Below are 16,332 nucleotides of genomic sequence, written 5' to 3'. Positions count from 1 at the left end.
GGAACACACTAAAAATCCCAACCCTAAGAACATCGGCACCATCCCCCACACACCACTCACTGCCAGCCACGCGGGAGACAGACAGGCTTTCCTGGGAGGAACTGTAGTAATATTTAGATGCATGGATGGGTATAAAGCAATTGCATTTGAGAAACGATACCATACCTGGTACTCACAAATGGCTCTTCATCTGGGACACAGGGATGGACACTTCCTCAACAGCTAACAGCGAAGGGAAGCATCGCAAAAATCAGACTCCACCGTGACCTAACCCTGCGATGAAGGTTTGTTTGTGACCAGAGGGCCCAAGTCCCCATCACCCCCACCAACTCTGAGTTCTGAGACCAGATGATCAGGGCTTGAGAAAGGAGGAGCCTTATCAGCGCAGACCAGCCATACTTTCTACCTCTCAGGAGGTGGCAGGGAGGAAAACAGAAAACGGTGGAGGGAGGGGTCAAGGCCCCCCAAAGTGAGGTCAGTGGGGCGTTTGGCCATCAGGCACTTTCCCAAGAGGAGAAGACAGGCTGTCTGAGCCTGAAGCTTTGCCCTGCCTGCTTTTTCTTAACCCACTATGTTATTCTGTCTTCCTCTGATATCGCAAACTCTCTGAACAAAAAGTCAAAATCAAGAGCCTAACATTAGAATGATTTCATTCTGGGGAAACCAAAATGAAATTCTCAGGAATGAAAGGGAAGTGGTAGACTGGGAGGGAGGGTGAGGCTATATGGATTTCATAGCTTCCCATCTCCTAAGCTCCAGCTTTCTTTGCTTTCTAACTTTTAAAAAGTACAGGTATGGGAATTCCCTGGTGGTCCAGAGGTTAGGACTCTGTGTTTTCACTACGGGGGCTGGGGTTTGATCCTTGGTCAGGGAACTAAGATCCTGCAAGCTGCACCTCACGGCCAAAAAATTTAAAAAAAAATTATTTTAAAGTACAGGTATGTTCTTTAAAATAATGCCATAAAATAAGCAAATATCAAAATCCCAATGGCTCTGTGACCTATCCACACATAAAACTGTACCAAATGCATGTATAATTTTGTCTACCCATCCAAATTGGTTGAAGGAAGCTCTCTTTTTTAAGAGGAAAAAACCCCCAAATATTTGGATTTTCCATTAGAAAAATAAAATATTTTTATTATAAAAATTTTAGAAAAATACTGAGAAATAAAAGATAAAGGAAAAAATTAACTCTATCCCTGCCATGCAGAAAGACAACATTTTCGTATACTTAATGCCTAGTGGAAAAGACTGTTTACGTTTAAGAAGAAAGAGGAGGAGGAGGAGGAAAAGAAAAAAGCCTCTTAATTTGGGGCCTGTGTGCAGAGAAAGGTCTTTTTTGGGTGGGTCAGAAGATGGCTATCAGAGTGCTTAGCACAGGGACTTCCCCAGTGGTCCAGTGGTTAAGACTGCCTTCCAATGCAGGGGGCGCAGGTTCGATTCCTGGTCTGGGAACTAAGATCCCACACGCCGCGAGGTGTGGCTAAAAACAAACAAACAAACAAACAGAGTGCCCAGCACCTTGGGGAGATCTGACAAGGAAGCTAGATGTGAAGCCTGTTATCCAGGGGAGCAAGCACACCTTTTCCTTCCCTCCTGAGCCTCTGGTCTCCTTTATTAGGACACCCACAAAGGTGCCAATGGTGATACTATCTCTTCACCATAAATTCAGATCAGACAGTGAAAGGTCATAAGTGTTTGTTTTCTGTCACAACCCGTCAGTTGCAGATGGATTAATACCTTGAGAAAAACCCACACCTCCCCCAGGTGTAAGGCCAGATAGAGAAGGCTCCTGAAGGTACAAGGCAGAATCTTGCACTGCCCAGAGAGAGGCGGGCGGCATTCTCTGGGCAGCAAAGCCAAGTGCCTAGCTTTTAACGTGGTAATCCCTGCGGCTGAATAGGTCAGGATTCAGAGCTCAGGCAGAAATGACCTCAGTCCCCATCAGTCACACATGTGATCTGGGGAGGCCAGCTGCTGATCAGGGCACCACAGCGGCTGTCTGGGCTCCCCACACTGCAAACCAGAGCACGCAAGGGAGCACGGCAAATAGTTCTATTATTTCAGGATGTTTACAGGCTGACGCTTGCTGAGGAAATGTCCACACGTGAGCAAGTCATCTTTTTTTTAAAACCTCTTATCTAAACACAGGCATGGGCAGTCACAGAAACCCACCACTGGATTAATTCATTCAAAATGCATTTTCCGAGTGGCTAGGACACCACTGGGCAGATGCTCACCACGTCTCTGCCCTGTCCCAGACAGAGCACTGGGGATCTCCAACAGAGCACAGAAGTAGACTCCAGCATCAAAGCGTTCGCCGTCCAGTGGGAGATTTAAAACGGAGGGTAACAGCTGGTTAAAAGTGGGAGTGGGGCAGAGGGGTGGTGCTCCAGATTAAAGTAGGCTTAAAAGGACTACCAACCAAATGCAGCATACAGACTTTGTTTGGATCCTGATTTAAACAAACCAGTGATGAAGGTCACTTCTGAGACAATGAAGGAAATCTGAATATGCACAGATGCGACCAAAGAATTACTGTTAATTCTGCTACATGCAGTAACAGACATGTGGTCATGAAAGAACATTCTTTTCAAAATAGATATATGCTAGATAATATAGGGGCAAAATGACATGATATCAGAGATTTCCTTTTAAATATTTCAGGAATAAAAAACAGACGGGAAGAAAAAGAGAGAGAGAGAGAGAGATGAAGCCAGCCTGGCATGATCTTGGTTGTTGAAGCTGGATAATGAGTATTTGGGGCTCATTATACTATTCTTTCTATTTTTGTGTTTGAAAATGTTCTTTTTTTTTTTGGCTGTGCGGCTTGCAGAATCTTGGTTCCCCAATCAGTGATTGAACCCAGGCCCTCGCAGTGAAAGCACTGAGTCCTAACTGGACCACCAGGGAATTCCCTGAAAATGTTCATGATATTTTTAAACAGAGGACTGCAACACATCATGGTAGACATCCTAATGAAGACTGGTATAAAAGGCAAAAGGGGACCTCCCTGGTGGTGCAGTGGATAAGAACCTGCCTGCCAATATGCAGGGGACACAGGTTCGATCCCTGGTCCGGGAAGATCCCACATGCCACGGAGCAACGAAGCGCATATGCCACAACTACTGAGCCTGTGCTCTAGAGCCTGCGCGCCACAATTACTGAAGCCCGCGCGCCTAGAGCCCATGCTCCGCAACAAGAGAAGCCACCGCAAGAGCAGCCCCCGCTCGCCACAACTAGAGAAAACCCACAAGCAGCAACAAATACCCAATGCAGCCAAAAAAATAAAAATAAAATTAAATCTTTAAAAAAAATAAAATAAAATAAAAGGCAAAGGGGATATACAGCAAAGAGCAAGGAGGACTTGTGAGAACCAGAAAATAAATCTGCCAAGTTTATGAGTGTTTTAAATACCATTTCATAGTGGGGTAGGAAGACATGGTCACAAATAATTACAATATAAGATGGGGAATCATAAGCACAGCAGGCGGCTGCACACATCAAGCCTCCAGAGTTCAGAGGATGGCCACACGGTTTTTTCCTGTTTCCCTTACTGTTTAATTCCCCACACAGACCTCACTCATGCAGAAAGAGGCCAGACCCCTAGCTTGGTCACTCACTAGCTGTGTGATTGGGGGAAAGTTCCTGAGCCTCAGTTTCCTCATCTGTAAAATGGGAATAATCCCACCTACTTCTTCAGAGGGCTAAAGTGGGGATCAATTGATACAAAGAATGAAAAACCCCAGCATGATGTACAGTGTTTCCTTTCTTGGCTCTTTAAGCAACAGAGACCCTCTAGCCCTGGCAGGGCCTCAAAGATTGGCAATGTTCAGCCCAAATCTTGCACCCATACCCCAGCCCTCCCACCAGGGTCAAGGCTCTCCCTCAAGAAGGCAGGACTTACCCCCCACCCACCCCCCTTAGTAGAGAGTGAAAGGAACAGGCCCATGACTGGGAGGCACACCGAGATGGGGGTGTGGACATGGGCGGAGAGAATAGAGACACATCCCAATCACAGGCAGAGAGGGATTACTCAATGCTCCTCTGCTCATTACAGTTCCTGGGAATAGGCCTCCAATGACCAAGCTACAACCAGCCTTAGTCCTTAAGCTGATTTATACTAAAGTGTAACTGGTTGGTAGTAGGCTAATCACGATTTTCTTTCAGAAGAGAAGGATGAGCAGAAAGGCAGCCCTGGGCCTGAAGAAGGAAGGAGGCAGTGATTTCATTTTTTATAAACATAAGCTCCAACTATGGATTTCAATCACCTTACAATCACAATTATTATACCTCAACACCTGCCCTTCCCCCAAAACACAAAATAAAACTAGAATTGGTCCTAAGGTAGAGGTTATTTCAAATAACAGTCCTCCTGGGACTTCCCTGATGGTCCAGTGGCTAAAACTTTGTGCTCCCAATGCAGGGGGCCCGGGTCAGGGAACTAGATCCCACACACAGCAACTAAAAGATCCCACATGCCGCGACGAAGATCCTGTGTGCTGCAACTAAGACCCGGCACAGCCAGATAAATAAAATAAATATTAAACAAAAAAACACAACACATATAACAGTCTTTCTAAACCATCCCAGAAGCCAACTCTCAGGCACAGGGCCAAGTCAATGGCAGAGGCAGACTTCCCCCTCAAATAGCACCCAAACACCAACAGTCAGTCCTTCCCCATCACAGCAAGACCAACACCGCCATCACCCCTGATGGAGGACAGGGTGGGCAATGGGTCTGTAGGTTGAACAACCTGGGCTAACCTGGGTCAGTTCAAGTGCGTTGCTAAAGAAGCACCCACAGGATCTTTGGATGGAATCTTTTCAGAGGCCAGGAGCCTGCAACACAGCACACCACTCTCCACAGCCATGGGGCAGCAGGAAGGGCACTGGACTGAGCTCTGGCAGAGTCTGGTTCAAATCCCGGCTCAGCCACTTGCTATGTGACCTTGGGCACTTAACCCTACCTGAGTCTGTTTCCCCATCTCTAAAATGAGGAGGGCATAACTCTCAGAGTTTTTTGAGAGTTACTGTGAAATTCTCAAAAAGTGCCTCAGGGCAGAACCTGTCCCTCAGTAGGCACTTAATACATCTGTCTTCACTCTGCCTGAAGGCCCGTTCTTAACTGCAATAAGAGCTTCCAGAACATCAGGTGGGACTGCCCTGGAGAACTGAGGCCCCCCCGCCTTGGATCCACTTCCCCTGGAAAAGGGACAGGAACAGAGCTGGCCTGGGGGCCAAGGGGACCCCGGTGCCAGGGCACCCAGGCAAGCAAATGTCTGAGGGCCAACCGGCTGCTGGCTTTTTTTCCCATGGGGCCTGCCCAGAAGGGGGCTGGTTAGTGGCTTCATCCTTCACCGAAACCACTGAGGGCTGCAGTGAGCAGGCAAGACTGACAGCAAGAGGTCCCCACACTGCTTAAGGTCCCAGCAGGACCCGATGCGCCTCCAGATAAAAGCTCTTTGGGCTTTAAGAACCCAGGCTTTAGAATAAAACAATGTGGAAAGAGACACACGTTTACTCTGGTTTCAACAGCCTCCTCCTCATCCAGTAAAGGCCATTCCCAGTTCTGCCAGAGGCTGGTCTAGGATAAAGTTAACCCCACCTGCCCCGGCCTGGAAGCCAAGTCAGCGGCGCTTCTGCCCAGGGCCAGTCGGCAAAGGCAAGGCGGGAGCCTGGGACGCCTCGGCGGGGGTGCTCCCGGGCCTGGGGAGAGCGCAGGCTGCTGGGGGCGCGAGGCTCAGAAAGGACAGCGCGACGGTCCCTCGGGCCACCGCCACCGTCCCAGACCCAGTCTCCGCCCGCAGGCGGCCAGGCCACCGACATCTGGCCCAACTTAACTTCCTGTTGTTAAGGAAGGAGGGGAACCGGGCGGGGGTTGATAGGCGGGGGGGTGCGGGGGGGCGCCCAGTGAAAAGCCGGGAAAGAACGTGACCGGCGAGGAGCCCAAATCGTGGGAAGATAAGTTTAGGGATGATCTTCTGCCCCGGCGGCAGACGGTACTGATGGCGCGTCGCGCCCACTCCATGTCGACGTTTGGGTATTTTCTAGGCTTAGAATTGAAGAATTTGGGTGTTGGGCGGCGGAGTAAGAGGTAATTCGAGGTACTGGGTTCTAATGGATTCGGAGAGCGATAGGGGTACCCCGGCCTCCCTGGGCAGTGCCACCTGCTCGCTGGGCACCCCGTGGGGTGGGTCTGAGGCGGGAGATGCTGCGGCGCACCTGACCCTCTCCGGCGCGGGCCAGGGCATAGAGTCCAGGCTCGGCCGCCACGGTCCCCGCCCGCCCTCCTCAGAGCCCCGCGCTCCCCTTACCCTTCCCCCGGTCTTACCGAGAGCCGCGCCGGCCGCCGAGCCTCGGGTGAGCCCTTGTCCTTGCCTAGGGCCGTGTGCGCAGCGGTCTGCCCCCGGAGGCTGCCTGCGGATCCGGGAGCTACCTAGGCGGCCCCGCGCAGGCTTAGCCGGGCGAGCGCCTGCGGTTCTGCGCCGCGCCGCCAAGGGGACGGGGAGCCACCCCCATCGGCGGCGCGGCCAATGACAGGTCAACCAGGGGGCGCAGCCCCGCCCCCAGCCTGCGGCCCATAGCCAATGGTAGCGCGGCGCGGAGCCACCCACGCTCCCCGCCCCCCCCGCCCCTTTGGGGCCAGCTGTCACCGCGGCTGCAGCGGGCGCACGTGGGCTGTAGCCCAGCCCGAGGGTAGGGAGCAGCCTTGCGCTCCTACCCAGACCAGTGCAGGTCTGAGACCAGCAGAGGGCCGATGGGGACGAGGCTTGGTGTTGCTGCTAGATGAAAACCCCGGTGCTGGTATCCAAATGTGAAGGTAGAGGCGAGGGCTGGGCTTCACGCTCCTTGGCCTAGGCAGCTGGAAAGCAAGCCTCAGCGTCCCCTTTTGGACTTGGGGGAGCAGCATAGCACTTCCCTTACCGGCTGTGGACTTCCCTTCTTGCTTTGCTCCTTGACCACCCTGGGCTTCAGCAAACCCCTGCTAGCGGATAGACCCTTCCCCTCACCTGGACTGGCCTTGCCTAGAATAAAACTGGTGGGAAGAAGGGCAGTGGTGCAGACCACCTGTTACCTTCGTCACATCACCCAAGCACCCTCTTTTCTTGGCTGTCAAATGGCTACCTTAATCTCTGCTCTGCCCACCCTCACTGGCTGCCCACAGCTCCAGAGAGCGCCGTTCACAGTGTGAACAGTGTGAGGGTGTGAAGCCGCTTTGTGAACTGCAAATTCTGCCAACACCTTGGGCAGACTGCCCTGGTAGCAGTGATCATGAAACAGGGATCCCACGGGCAGGAGCTGTGTCTTACTCACCTCTGGGGCCCAGGGGCCTAACATGGGCTTGGCCCAATATAAATGTTCTTGCAACAGAGCTGACCCAGGGGGAGGAGAACAGGCAGGCTTGGGCAGTGAGAAAACAGTATTGTGGCTCCAGCCTGCTGGAATTTCCACAGCATCAGACCACCCTCTGGAGAAACTACATTCCCTTGCCAGGCAAGTACAAATAGAGCAGTTTGCCCCCATCAAACCTGGGGCTTATTTTTTTTCCATACTCCTTACCATGTGATCCCACGTGAGGCCTTTTGGGTTTTCCCAGGGATTGTCCTCTTTGGTTGCTCTCTTAGCATCTTCAGAGTTCAGTCGACTTCCTGAACATGAACTTTCAGCAAAAGCCTTCCCTGTTCAGTTTGCAAGACTCAGTCAGCACTGATTCTCAGAGGGGCAGCTCTCCACTCTGATGGAACTCTGCCTGTGATGCCAGTTGACGAGGTATCCTCTACGCACATTATCTCATTTAATTCTGAGATAATGAATGGAATGGTATGGTGACAGTGGCTCTGCATGGTATGCATTTTTATTATCATTCCCTTTTGCAGATGGGAAAACTGAGACTCAAAGAGGTAACGTAGCTTATCAAGGTCACATGGTTAATAAGTTTCAGAGCCTAGATTGATTCTGGATTCCAGAATCTACATGCCTAACCACTATGCAATGGGGCCTCTGCCATCCTGCCCGTACTGGAGTGCTGGACAGGCCAGGCCTATCCCTGAAGGAACTGCTCTGGGGCCTGACCTGCCCCCAGTCCATCTAGACGTTCTGTTGAGGTCAGGCCTGGGCACTGTTGGGGACAGGAGATGAAGTCAGCATGGCCCTGCCTTGTTTACAGAGTGACTGATAGAGGAAACAGCATTCCCTCTGCCCCCAGCCCAAATCCTCACTGGACACAGGCCTCTTGCTTCTGGCCTGGGCCTGAGACACCCATGCTAGGGATGGAGATGGAGACAGAACCATTCATTCATCTCACAGATGCTACTGTGAGCTAGGTATGGTTCTTGCATTCATGCAACTTATTCAGCTGATAAATAATCAGAAGTACACAGTGCTATGGGAGCTGTATTCTTTATCACTTACATTTTTTATCATTCCCATCACCTTATCTATAGCACGTGTTCTCCAAATTAAACAAATTTAACACTCCTTCAGGAACACTGTGGGCCCACCACAGTGAGATACTACTGCTCAGCATAGACATTCTATTAGTTCAAAAACTAAAATTTATCAATGTGTTCCTAGGACCTCTGCCTCCTCTCTTCCCAACCTTTTTTTTTTTTTTTTTTAAAGATTCAAGGACATTTTTTTTTTCTTCTTTAGCTTCTGATCCCAGGACAAGTATCACCTTCTTTTTTTTTTTTTTTTTTTTTTGAAACTTTGGGTTTGTTTATTTATTTATTTATTTATTTATTTATTTATTTATTTATGGCTGTGTTGGGTCTTCATTTCTGTGCGAGGGCTTTCTCTAGTTGCGGCAAGTGGGGGCCACTCTTCATCATGGTGCGCGGGCCTCTCATTATCGCGGCCTCTCTTGTTGCGGAGCACAGGCTCCAGACGCGCAGGCTCAGTAGTTGTGGCTCATGGGCCTAGTTGCTCCACAGCATGTGGGATCCTCCCAGACCAGGGCTCGAACCCGTGTCGCCTGCATTGGCAGGCAGACTCTCAACCACTGTGCCACCAGGGAAGCCCTCTTCCCAACATTTTTAACTTGGGGGGCTCAGGTGAAAAAGAATCTTGGGTCTGAGGGCTGAAGAGTGAATTTTCCTTGGATGTAGGGCAAGCTGGGGGCTGATGGAGGCTGATTGCAGGAAGGGAGATAAGCGTTGAGACATCTTGAATCAGTGGTCAGAGTCCCTTGCCACCACATACAAGCCACCCTTGCTGGCCATCTCCCTGGGGGCTGGACAGGAATGGGGACAGAAGATCACAATTGTCCCTTCTCTGGACAAAGCAGGAGCCATGCGCTATCCTGCCGGACCCTGACTGTGTCTGGGAGTTTATACAACTAAGATCTTCAAAGAAAAGATCGTGCAATGTTAGAGTGGACTTAAAAGAAATATTATCTAAGCCCTTCACTGAACAGATTAAAGAAATGTAAAAATTAACGGGGAAGGGAAGGCACCACGAGAGTCACAGAGCATGGAAGTGGGTTCCAGGTCTCCAACGCCTCTGCTTCACTCTGAGCACGCCAGGCAAACTCAACCTCCTTGCGCCGTGGCTCAGTATTCTATATTTAATAACAATCTCTTCCCAGCCCACTCTTCTGGGATGGCGAATGTGTGCTTGTGAAGGTTGTCTGGGAGATGCAGATGGCCACATTAGCATCAGAGGGAGGGAGAGAAGGAAGGCCCAGATTCGTCCCTAAAAATATCTACGTCTCAGACTGGAAGCAATGGGTCTCAGCAGCACCACGCATGCCTCCCCGGAAAGAACTCCAGCTGGTGATCTCCATCATCATTGTTTATCCACCTGATGGCATCCTGCAGGGGCTGGACGGGTAGTGTGTCAGGCCTGGCTTCTTTTTATTTCCAGCTGAACAGTTGACTTGAAGAAAGGTCAGAGTTGAACTAAGTGGATTCCCAATGCAGAGATTTCCTGCAGAGAAGTCCAAGTGGGTCTCACAGCATTGGAATGGCAGGGGAAGGAGTGACCACCTGTGCCTCCTCCTCCAAATGAAAAAGGATCTGTGCCCTCGGACCCCTTCCTCACATGCATATGTTCCAGGAAGGTGTAAAACAGTGAGTGTGGTCTCACCAGCTTTCTCCCCAAGCCGCTATCAAAGGGCTTCGGTCTTTCAGAAGGAAGAGGAAGGCCGATATCTATGCAGTCTGGTGACCTCATTAGATGACGAGAAAAGGCTGATTGGCCCCAGTCCACCTTGGGAGCTATCTTTGGAGAAGGGTTTTCTAAGGAAGTGGAAACATTTCTACCTCCCTCAAACAGGCTCAGGAGTGTGCGAGAAGCAAGGTCACTGGGGCCTTGTTCCAGCCCCTTATCATCCCGATAGGCCTCAAAATGCACTATTTTTCATGGATAAGACATATAAAAGTTTTCAAGGTCGCTAGGAACTCATCAAGCCTACCACACATTCAGTGCACTTTCCAGAGACAGTTTGGAGAAAAACTGGCACATGTCAAAATCAATAATGCCCTCAGAGCCACTGCAGCACTTTGGGGGATATGTGTATTTGGCTGCAATGATGGGAAGGTCAGTGCTGGAGAGATGAGGCCACAGGCAGGAGGTGATGTAGCAACCAGAGCAAATAGAGAGCAGGTGTGCGGAGGAGAGGGGAAGAGACACAGGGTCATGAAAGTAGTCTGGCCCCGGCTCCAAACAGTCTGGGGAGAGGCAGAGGTACCTACACACATACTCAAAGCCAACTGTGAAATCTGAGGGCACAGTTCTGGTCTCTAGAGACTCAGAAGTCTAACCAATAACACCAAACCCACTACACCCTTATGGCAGGCTGGGCCATACCTGCTGCCCGGGCAGACTCTTGTTCATGCAAACCTAAAGCCCATTCTAGGACACACTGCTGTTATTGAATGAAGTGCCCAAAACCTCCACAGGGTAGGGGCAAGGACGGGGACACTCTTTTCTGTTCTAGCCCATGGAGGGGACTCACTCAGGTTCAACTGTCTATCCATCCAACATATATCCACCCCACAAATATATACAATGCAGTTATTCTAAGAGGCATCATAGCCGAGTAGTTAGGAGCACAAACTCTGAAGTCAAGATGCCTGAGTGTGAATCCCAGCTCTGCCACTTATTAACTGGGTGACCTTGGGCAATACTTAACCTCTCTGTACAGCAGGTTCCTCGCCTGTAATGGGGAATAGTAATAGCAAAGAGAGATGTGTGCTTCGAACACATATACATAGTAAATGATATACATGGGTTTTGATTAAAATAAGTTGGGGTCTAGTATCAAGAAGGCGGTAGGGAACTAGAGTCTCTAAGGGGCACCATTATGAGCAACTCCAGATCAGGGACGTGGCCACTCCCAGCACTACACTTGTGTGTGTATCTCTCAGCCACATTTTAAGGTGGATAATTGTCATCCACACCTTAGAGATGAAAAAATGGAATCTTGGAGAAGTGAAGTCACTCGCCCAGAGTCTCCCAGGAGCTGGCATATGACAGGGTGAATCTAACTGGCTGACTCCCTACTCCTGGCTACAAGACTGGACACAGCACCCAGGCCCGGCCAACCACATAGCCCCAGGGGTGACTGGTCCAACAGACATGTATATGGTCCAAGCAGATTTCTTCTTCAGGACCAGTGTATAGGTAGCATGAGAGAAGCTCTCTGTCCCTGGAAGTCAGGGCTACCAGTAGTCCCACATGCAGTGGAGGAGATCTGACTACAATAGGAAAGAAAGAGACTCCTCTGACTGAAGAAGTAAAGCTCCAGCTATTCTTTGCAATTCTCTTGACTCCACCCTCCTCTGTGTTGGTTTTGTCTTCAGGCTGGTTTTCCTTACTGTAGCCAGTGCCAAAACAGCTCTCAGTGCCAGAAGCTACCTTATCCAAAAAAGAACATTTCTGACCCAGCATTCCAAGCAGGAGTCCTGAGATCCACTCTGATTGGATTGGGTCACATGCCCACTTGAACCCATGCCATAGCCAGAGGTCTGGAATGTGCTCATGGGCCATGCTAGTCAGGGCCCCTGACTGGACCTGGGGTGGGCTCAGCTTCCCCTGAGACACACAGGCTGCATGGGACAGAGGTGGACACCTGAATGAAAACTGAGTATGGTTAGGAAGGGAGAAGAAGGGATAGATTGTTATATGTTGTGTGGGTATAGCAGATGCTTCTGGTTTCCGTATACACCAGTGGCTTTCTATTGCAAGCACTTGTGACTCCATACCTGTGGGTTTCCTCTGGCTTCTGCAGTAAGCTTAGCCAATGCAGAGGGCAGTCCAAAGTATGAGATTTAACACCACTGGAGCAACCATCAAACAAGACAGAGCAAGAGTTGGCGGATACATACCCCAAATGTCTCGCCCTCAGGTGGGATACCTTGGAGGTGTGTGCTCTATCTCTGTCTCTGTCCCAGAGATCTCCAGCAGGACTGAGCCCAGGTAATTGCTTGTTAACATGTCCTCTATTGCTTCCCTACCATCACTTCCTCAGTTCTTTACTGGTGCTTCCCAGGATTACTTCCCAAATAAACTACTTGTACTCACATTCCCTTCTCAGGGTCCGCTTCTGGGGGAGCCCATCCTAAGACAGTAGGGTCAGCTCACCTGAGCCCCATCCTTAAACTCCTCGAGATGAGCAACAGTGTGGTATTCAATGCTGTACACTCGCGTGTGTTGCTTAAATAGCACCCAGCACATGGGAGGTGTCAGTAAATGTTTTTTGAAGGAATAAAAGAGGAAGCTATTTAAAAGCAATATACAAACAAGGTGTTCGTACCACCCACCCACTGTTTCTCCCATGGGTCTGGACCACAGCCATAGACTTGGGCCCATTTGAATGCTCAGGAGGAATTTGTGCTTTTTACCTCTCAGAAAGTACATCATCCTGACCTCCTGTTGTATTGTCCACTCCCCACATACCACCTCCCATGAAGCTTTTCTTGCATTTTGTAGCGGATAAATAATTTTAATTAAAATTAAATTCCTGCACAGTCACTCTTCTATTGAAATCTTTCTCCTAGATGTAGCTTAGATGACCAGAGCTTACCCAGTGCTGCCCAACCTCTGATTGGTTCAGAGGGGTGATTCTTCCCCTTGTCAGATGAGTGGTGTCTTCAGGGGCACTCAGGATGACTGCGATGGAGCTGGAACCCCCAAGTAGAAAGGCCCAATCCAGCTTCACATGTCAAATTCTGGTGGAAAGTGCTCAGGTTCCAACGACCTGGGTTCCACCCTCTGCTCTGCCTACCAGTGTGACTTTGAACAATCCAGGTGATGGAGATAATAAGCTTCATTTGGTAAGAACAGAGTATAGATCAAATGAGGTGACATGTATGCAGGTGTATTACTGGCTCTGACTAAATGTTAGTTGTTTTCCCTCCTATTTGTAAGTGTGGTGGTTTTATATTTTAGCAACTTACAAAGCTAGAACTGGGTTTCCCAGAGCCCTCTTGGGGTCCTCGGGTAGTCATAGGAGGAGGTGGTGAGAAATAGACATGAATTCCGGCTTCCCCTCAAGGGTTGCCTGTGTTCCATTTGCTCTTGATTTCTCCTGCTTCATATCTGCGTTTTCTTCTCACCTGCCAACCCTGCTGACCAACACAACTTCAGGCCCCGAGCAGGCACCAAGGCATCAGCATTCCCAGACCTCTTCACCAGCCGCCACAGCTGTGTGAACTCTACTCCCTATAATCATCCGTTACTCCATATCACAGTATGACCCTGCTTCCCTGATCAAACCCTAACTGATACAATAGGTAAATAAAACCGCCACTTCTCATGGGCCTACAGTGGGCCCATAATTACCTTATATAGCTTCACATCATCCATACAGGATTACTTCCTAGGATTAGGGACTGAGATTATTAACCCAATTTTATACTTGGTGTATTAGTCAGGGTTCTCCAGAGAAGCAGAACCAATAAGAGATTAGATATAGATAAAGATATAGATAGATTTATCGTGAGACATTCGCTCATTTGATTATGGAGGCTGAGAAGTCCATGATCTGCTGTCAGCAAGCTGGAGCCCCAGGAAAGCAGGTGGTGTAGTTTCATACCAAGTGTGAAGGCCTGATAACCAGGGGAGCCAATGGTGTGAGTTCCAGTCCAAGGGCAGAAGACCAACATTCCAGCTCAACAGTCAGGCTAAGAGAGTGATTTCTCCCTTCTTCCGTCTTTTTGTTCCATCCAGGCCTTCAAACGACTGGATGATGCCCACCCACATTGGGAAAGTCCATCTGCTTCACTCAGTCTACGGATTCAAATGCTGATCGCATCCAAAAACACACTCACAGACACACCTAGAAATAATATTTCACCAAATGTCTGAGTACCCTGTGACCCGTCAAGTTGACACATAAAATTAACCATCACACTTGGAGAAACCAAAGATCAAGAAGGTTAAATACCATGTCCTAGTATCTGGCAGAACTAGGATTTAAATTCCAGTCTGTCCAGCTCCTGAGCCTAAGCTCTGACCACTTGGTCACTCCGAAACTTATCGGAAGCACGTATCTCATTAATTATAAAATTACTGCAAATGTGATATATACTTATTAGAAAAAGGAAGGGAATTCTCTGGCAGTCCAGTGGTTAGGACTTGGCACTTTCACTGGGGTGGCCCAGATTCAGTCCCTGGTCGGGGAACAAAGATCCCACAAGCCATGCCGTGAGGCCAAAAAAAAAAAAAAAAAAGAAATAGGAAAGACTTAGACATGCTAGTTTAAAATGTTTAACATGCCAAACACATGGCGAAAGAAAAAAGGGATGGGTGCAGCCCCAAATATGTAAAAACACTGTCAAGAGGGCATAAGTTGTAGACCTGCTGGTCATCGGGCAAGTTGTTCGTTAGGCAAACTGGTCTCATCTGAAGGGGTCTGATCCCTCTCTGCACAGGCATGTCAGAAAAGAAATTTGACTTTTGGCCCAAAGAAATGCAATCGTTGTTTCTCTGCGCAGTTCACCACTCAGCACCCTCCCACTGGCCAACAAGCCCTGACAGTCCAACTGGGTGAAAATCAAAGAAGTGATTCAGTGAGGACTGCTCTGGGTTTGTGCCCGAGTCACAGGATCCCAGGACAAAGCAGGAAGGCATGGCCGCAGTGGCCTTCTAAGAATGCCTGGGAGGCCAGCCCTCGAGGTTTTCTATTCCCCTGAGGACTGAGGAAAGCATCTCAGAACAAGGCTGTGGCTGCCCCCGTGGACAGCAAGGAGTAAAGCAAATTTATGATGCGTGGTTCACTCAGTAGGAGAAGGAGGACCTGGGAGGGGGGCAGACGGAGGCCTGGGGAAGAGATGCCATGAAACATGGCCCGATTGGATCCAGACCCTCCCCCTCCTGGCCTCAGGGCTTCATGCCTGCTGTTCCCTCTCTTCCTTTCCACCCACAAATGACAGTCACTCCCTTGTAGACTGTGCCCTGGGTCACCCCCTTCTTCCTTGTTGCCTTGGTTCATGCTCCTTCCACATTCTGCAAATAGACTCACCTGTGTCCCTGTGAAGTTTTACATCTCTCTAGCTGTTTCCTTAATGTCTCCTTCAGAGAAGTGCTGTATCTCTAGAATCTTTTTCTTCCTTATATTAAAAATAGGCTTTTTCTGGGAAGATGGAGTGGGTGAATTTTTCCCCTATTCTTCCTGTTAAGTACACCTAAAAACCCTTGATGAGGGAATCCCCATAATGTTATCAGCTGATTTTTCAGCAGAAACTCTGAAGGCCAGAAGGGAGTGGTAAGATATATTTAAAGTGATGAAAGGGAAAAAAAATAATAATAAAATAAAATAAAAATAAAAAGAGTCTTTATCTTTTTTTAAACAAAAACTGTGCCCAATCAAAAAGAATAATATAAGCTATATAATCTTATCACTCAGAGATTTGGATCATCAACACCTTGAATATGGATCCATTCATATTATCAATATATACACCTGTGAAATCGTGTAGCTATAGAGGCAGTATGAGAGAGGGTTTAAGAGTTTGGGCTTTGTAGTTAAATCAGCTTGGATTGGAATCTCTAATCTAGCTGTGTGATCTTGGATAAAACAATCGATCTCTCTGAACCTCAGTTTTCTCTTGTGTAAAATGGGAATAATCAAGTAGTTACAAAGTTGTATTAATTTTGTTTGTATTAATTTTTGTTGTTAGGATTAAATGAAATGATCCACATAAAACCCACCAAGCAAGGTATATAAAATCACTATGTGTGTGTGCGTGTGTATGTCTGTGTGTGTCTGGGGAATGGGACATTTAAAATACACATAACAAAAAATTCACCATTTCAACCATTTCAAAGTGTAAAACTCAGTGGATTTAGTAAATTTACAGTGTTGTACAACTATCACCACTATCC

At 48.7% G+C, this 16,332-nt stretch overlaps 1 protein-coding gene across 1 annotated transcript in view; it reads right to left on the bottom strand.

The window, feature by feature from the left end:
* MICAL2 (microtubule associated monooxygenase, calponin and LIM domain containing 2) overlaps positions 1 to 6,456 on the bottom strand; it is a 217,942-nt gene extending 211,486 nt beyond the window's left edge. The window contains exon 1 of the mRNA XM_061201468.1: positions 6,335 to 6,456. The gene's annotated coding sequence lies outside the window, so the exon portion shown is untranslated. The remainder of the gene's footprint in view (positions 1 to 6,334) is intronic.
* Between the last annotated feature and the right edge of the window lie 9,876 nt (positions 6,457 to 16,332).

The sequence above is a fragment of the Eubalaena glacialis genome, chromosome 10, assembly GCF_028564815.1.
Source record: "Eubalaena glacialis isolate mEubGla1 chromosome 10, mEubGla1.1.hap2.+ XY, whole genome shotgun sequence".
NCBI classification, from domain to species: domain Eukaryota; kingdom Metazoa; phylum Chordata; class Mammalia; order Artiodactyla; family Balaenidae; genus Eubalaena; species Eubalaena glacialis.
Note: the sequence above shows the minus strand (reverse complement) of the source record. Positions and strands in the feature narration are given on the sequence as shown.